The sequence below is a fragment of the Cervus elaphus genome, chromosome 24 (genome assembly GCF_910594005.1).
Source record: "Cervus elaphus chromosome 24, mCerEla1.1, whole genome shotgun sequence".
Lineage (NCBI taxonomy): Eukaryota > Metazoa > Chordata > Mammalia > Artiodactyla > Cervidae > Cervus > Cervus elaphus.
In genome coordinates, this window is record NC_057838.1 from 65,940,894 (window position 1) to 65,947,502 (window position 6,609).

The following is a 6,609-nucleotide window of genomic DNA, read 5'->3' on the forward strand; positions in this document are numbered from 1 at the left end:
CTACTCCCAGCTCACCTCTCCCTGCCCCCCACATAGGAGCCTTCGTGGGGGCAGAATGAGCCGGCCCCTGATAGTCACCTCCGCCGGGTTCTAGCCCAGGCTCTGTGCTCAGCACTTGACCTGCACCGTCTCACTTAGACCCAAGACACAGAGGCTGCTCCTCGCCCTGTTCAGCCGATGAGGAGACCGAGCCGCTGCGAGGCGCACACATTCACACACTCCACCGGGAGCAAAACTGAGTCTCTCGCTAAGGTCTCCCTATTCACACTGGGGCCAGGGCTGCTCCAGGTCACCTCTTCCAGGAAGCCGCCTGATTAGCAGCCTGGAAGGGCCAGGCCTGGGCTACAGCAGGACCACAGCCCTGAAGGTGGATGCTAGTGAGGTGGTGGAGCAGAGGATACAGGTCACCCCATCCTCCTCTCTGGTAACCACCCTCCCCCTTTCCAAGAGGGAAGACCCACCCCCCCCCAACACCCTGCCACTTGGTCCTGATTTCTGATTCCAATACATCCTTGAAATGAGCTTCTCATGCCCAGGGCAGCTTTTGTCACGTCCCTGCTCAACCGCCGTCCTGGCCTGGGATGGAGTCCAGCCTCCCTAACAGCTGAGGCTGGCCCTGGCCTTGAGCCTTGCCCACCTGTCTGGCCTCTCAGCCCCACCTCCCCTCTGTTCTTTTTATTTTTCAAGTACATGTATTTATTTGGCTGTGCTGGGTCTTAGCTGTGGCCCTTGGGATCCTTGGTTGCAGCACGTGGGATCTAGCTCCCGGACCAGGGATTGAACCCGGGCCATCTGCACTGGGCGCCTGGAGCCTTAGCCACTGGGCTGCCAGGGAAGTCCCTCCTCTCTGCTCTAGCACTGAGTTCCTCCCCCATGCTCCTTCACCTCTGGTGCTTCCCTCCTCCAGCCTCCTTCACACTTTCCCAGCTCTCTCCTGCCCACCCCGCCCTCCTCCAGGGAGTCTCCCCTGCACCCCTAAGGGCCGCCTTCCCTGCCCTGCCCCATCCCTTCGTGGGGCCGCTCACCCCACAGGACGCTCGCGTCTCCCCCAGTAAACTGTAAGTTCCTGGGGGGACGCGCTGCTTCCTCAGCCACTCGCTTAACAAATGCTATTGCTCTCTCCCTGCCCCAGGCCAGGGACAGTTCAAGAGGCCGGAGATGGATGACAATAAGCACGGAGGACGAGAGGGAGACCAACTAGGCTTGGGCAGCAGCGTTCAGATAGGTGGTGATGGAAGGCTTCTCAGAGGTGGTGACAAGCATGCTGAGACCCAATAACGAGAAGAAACCAGCAACGCAAAGGTCTGAGACTCGGGGACTCCCGGCTGGGCGAACAGCAACTGCAAAGGTCCCGAGGCAGGAGTGGGTCTGGCATGTTTGGGTCATGCCCGTGTGGCTGGAGTGTGGACAGCTGGGGGCGGGCAGGGTTCAGAGAGATACCAAAGGGTTTCCTGAACATTTTTTACTTTGAATACTCCAGACTGCCTCCTCCAGGGAACCTTCCCTGACTACACATTCCTTATGCCTCTGATCCCTCCCAGCTCTACCCTCAGTGATCCAAATCACCTCTCAGCCTCCTTAAGATAGTTTTCGTTCAATCATTCAGTCATGGCCAACTCTTTGCAACCCCATGGACTCCCACATGTCAGGCTTCCCTGTCCTTCACCATCTCCTGGAGTTTGCGCAAACTCATGTCCATTGAGTCAGTGATGCCATCCAACCATCTCAATCATCTGTCGTCCTCTTCTACTCCTGCCATCAGTCTTTCCCAACATCAGGGTCTTTTCCAATGAGTCAGCTCTTCGCACCAGGTGGCCAAAGAATTGTAGTTTCAGCTTCAGCATCGGCCCTTCCAATGATTATTCAGAGTTGATTTCCTTTAGAATTGACTGGTTTGATCTTGCTGTCCCAGGGACTCTCAAGAGTCTTCTCCAGCACCACAGTTCAAAAGCATCAGTTCTTCAGTGCTCAGTCTTCTTTATGGTCCAACTCCCACATCTATACATGACCACTGGAAAAACCATGGCTTTGACTATATGGACTTTGTCGGCAAGTGGTGTCTCTGCTTTTTAATACACTGTCTAGGTTTGTCATAGCTTTTCTTTCAAGGAGCAAGTGTCTTTTAATTTCATGGCTGCAGTCACTGTCTGCAGTGATTTTGGAGCCCAGAAAATAGTCTGTCACTGTTTCTGTTTTTTCCCCATCTATTTGCCATGAAGTGATGGGAAGATGAGACTCACTCATCTTTGTCTTGTTTAAATGATGTAAAAGCATATTATTAATACAAGTGGGCCCTCCCCTGTTCCTGGGTCCCCTGGCCAGGAGGGCACCTGCGGGATGTGGACGGGGTCCCCATCAGGACGATCGTCCTCCTTGTCTGTTCCAGTTCCACTTAGCAGGTCGCTAGGGGAGGCGAGAAGGACTGGCTGGGCTGTCAGGCTTGGTTATTTATGGAATTCAATTTCCCCGGCTCCCTGCCACTCCCAGGAGCTTCACAGGGAGGCCACAGAGAAGGATTTTGTCTGGGCCTTTGAGGGGGATTCAATTGTCAAGTGAACCAAACACCCTCCAGAAGGCGCATGGACACTTTAGGGCAGTGTCTGGGAACAAGGGGAGGCAGAGCAAAGCGCTCTAGCCTGGGAGTCAGAAAATCTGGATTCTAGGCTGGTTCTGCCCAGTGTTAGGCAAGCCCTTCTCTGGGCCCCCGTTTCCACCTTAGTAAGAGGTGAGAGAGATTGATCTATGCCATGTGTTGATGTATGGGCTTTTTGTAAAAGCCCATACAAAGGAATGTGTTAGGCTTTGTGGGTCATCTTGTCTGTCAGAACTACTCAATTCTGCCTTGCAGTGCCAGAACAGCCATAGATGACATGTGAACAAATGGGCATGGCTGTGTTCCAAAACAACTCTACTTATGAGAAACAGGTGGCAGGCTGGCCTTGGCCCACGGGCTGTAGGATTGCTGAGCCCTGATCCAGGTGTGACGGCGGTGTCAGTCAGGACACTCTAGGAGAAAGAGTGTCTGTGTGTACTTAGTCGTGTCTGACTCTCTGCGACCCTGTAGACTGTAGCCCAGCAGGCTCCTCTGTCTATGGAATTTTCCAGGCAAGAGTACTGGGGTAGGTTGCCATTTCCTGCTCCAGGGGATCTTCCCCACCCAGGGATTGAGCCCGTGTCTTTTTTAAAATTAATTTATTTTAATTGGAGGCTAATTACTTTACAATATCATGGTGGATTTTGCCATACATCGACATGAATCAGCCATGGGTGGACATGGGTCCCACCATCCTGAAACCCCTCCCCCCTCCCTCCCCACCCCATCCCTCTGGGTTGTCCCAGAGCACCGGCTTTGAGTGCTCTGCTTCTTGCATCGAACTTGCACCGGTCATTTATTTTACTTATGGTAATACACATGTTTCAATGCTATTCTCTCATATCATCCCACCCTCACCTTCTCCCACAGAGTCCAAAAGTCTGTTCTTTACACCTGTGTCTCTTTTGCTGTCTTGAATGTAGGGTCATCATTACTGTCTTTCTAAATTCCATATATATGCATTAATATACTGTATTGGTGTTTCTCTTTCTGACTTACTGCACTCTGTATAATAGGCTCCAGTTTCATCCACCTCATTAGAACTGACTCAGATGTGTTCTTTTTTATAGCTGAGTAATAGTCCATCGTGTATATGTACCACAGCTTGCTTATCCATTCGTCTGCCAACGGACATGTAAGTTGCTTCCATGTCCTAGCTACTGTAAACAGTGTTGCAATGAACATTGGGGTACACGCGTCTCTTTCAGATCTGGTTTCCTTGGTGTGTATGCCCAGGAGTGGGATTGCTGGGTCGTATGGCAGTTCTATTTCCAGTTTTTTAGGGAATCTCCAGACTTTTCTCCATAGTGGCTGCACTAGTTTGCATTCCCACCAACAGTGTGAGAGGGTTCGCTCTACTTCACACCCTCTCCAGCGCTTACTGTTTGTAGACTTTTGGATAGCAGCCATTCTGACCTGTGTGAGGTGGTACCTCCTTGTGGTTTTGATTTGCATTTCTCTGATAATGAGTGATGTTGAGCATCTTTTCGTGTGCTTATTAGCCATATGCATGTCTTCTTTGGAGAAATGTCTGTTTAGTTCTTTGGCCCATTTTTTGACTGGGTCATTTATTTTTCTGTGAATCCACGTCTTTTGCATCTCTTGCATTAGCAGATGGGTTCTTTACCGTTAGTGCCACCTGGGACGCCCCCAGGACACTTTAGGTTGTAAGCAAAAGAATCCCAGTGCAGACTAGCTTACACTAAACATTGTTTAGGGGAGGAGAGCTTTTGGGGTCACATAAGAAAAAAAAGTTCCAGGAGGACTTCAGGCATGGCTGGATCCAGGAGCTCAGGTGATATCATTAGGACTCATTATGACTGAGTTTCACTCTCACTATTCCTTGACTACCTCTGCCTCTAGTTTGGCCTTCATCAGCAGAAGTCTGGGATTCATTCATTCTGGGCCAGCTTTCATCATGTGCTCCTTCCTGAACTAATCACTCTTATGGGGATGATGAATTTATCCTGGTTGGCCAGGCCTGGGGCATGTGCCCGTCTCTAGAACCAGCAGTGAGTCCAGCTCCACGATATGACATGCATCATGGTATATGGAGTGGCCTCCATGGTATATGGTGTATGGAGGAGTGGCCCTCCGAGTGGACAGCTGGAAGTTCTTTGTGCAGGGCTGGTTGTTAGGGTTTCTCTTCCTGGCACCATCATCCCTTCCCGGATAATTGCATCCACCTGCTGAATGCCTCTCGGTCCCCACACCTCTCTCTCCATCCAACTCACAGCACATACCATCACCAGATTAATCTTCCCACAGCTTCCCAGTCACTCTGCTGCTCAAGACCCTTCTTTGGCTGCCCATTGCCATCAGGACAAGATCCTTGTGCCTCCGTCTGGTTCTCAAGGTCCCCCGTGATCTCACCTTAGTTGTTCTTCTCACCCTTGTCTCCTCCCCTCTTCCATGCTGGAATAAGAGTCCAAGACTTGAGTTAGTGCCACTGGTCACTAGCTGTATAACCTTGAAAGTGAAACAATATTGAAGAAGAACAAAGTTGGGGGACAGGCACTACTTGACTTTAAGACTTGCTATAAAGTTAGAGTAATCAAGACAGTGTGCTACTGATGAAAGAACAGACAAATAGATCAATGGAACAGAATGGAGAGCCCAGAAATAGATCCAGATAAATACAACCAACTGATCCTTGATAAATGAGCAAAGGCATTGAAATGGAGCAATGATAGTCCCTTCAGTAAATGGTGCTGGAACAACTATATGTCCACATGCAGGAAAATGAATCCAGATACAGACCAGATACCCTTCACAAAAATTAACTTACAGGGGATCATAGATCCTAAATATACCTACATATAAAATGCAAAATGAGAAAACTCCTAGAAGATAATATAGGATAAAATTTACACAACTTTGGGTATAGGGATGACTTTTTGTTGCTGTTCAGTCGCTCAGTCGTGTCTGACTCTTTGCGACCCCATGGACTGCAGCGTGCCAGGCTTCTCTATCCTTTACCATCTCCGAGTTTGCTCAAACTCATGCCCATTGAGTCAGTGACACCATCCAACCACCTCGTCTTCTGTCATCCCCTTCTCCTCCTGCCTTTAATCTTTCCCAGCATCAGGGTCTTTTCTAATGAGAAGGCTCTTGACAACAGGTGGCCAAAGTATTGGAGCTTAAGCTTCAGTATCAGTCTTTCCAATGAATATTCAAGGTTGATTTCCTTTGGGTGTGGTGATGACTTTTTAAACAAGACCAAAGGAACAATCCATGAAGGAAGTAATGGACTTGACTGGACTTCATTAAAATTAAAAACGTCTGCTCTGCAGAAGACGCTATCAAAAGAATGAGAAGGCAAGTCATAGGCTGGGGAAAACATATTTGCAAAAGACATATCCAAAATGCGTAAAGAACTCTTAAGACTCAGCAATAAGAAAACAAACAAACCAATTTAAAAATCATAAGGTCTTAACAGACACCTCACTGAAGAAGATATGCAGATAGCAAATAAGCATATGAAAAGATGTCCCACGTCATATGTCATCAGGGAAATGCAAAATGAAATGACAATGAGTTACCTATTAGAATGGCTAAAATCTGGAACACTGACAACAGCAAGTGCTGGTGGGGATTTAGAGCACAGGGAACTCTCATTTATTTCTGGTGGGAGCGCAAAACAGTGCAGTCAGTGTGGAAGACATTTTGCTGGCTTCTTACAAAGCTAAACATATTCTGGCAATGCTATGCAGCAATACCACTCATTGTTATTTACCCAAAGGAGTTGAAACTTACGTCCACAAAAAAACTCGCACATAGATATTTATAGCAGCTTTATTCATAACTGCCAAAACTTGGAAGCAGCCAAGATGTCCATTCAGTAGGTGAATGGAAACATAAATTGAGGTACATCCAGACAATGGAAAGCTTTTCAGCGCTGAAAGGAAATGAGCCAGCAAGCCGTGAAAAGACGTATTAAATGCATATTATTACTAAGTGAAAGGAGACAGTCTGAAAAGGCTGCATATTGTGTGGTTCCAACTATATGACATCGT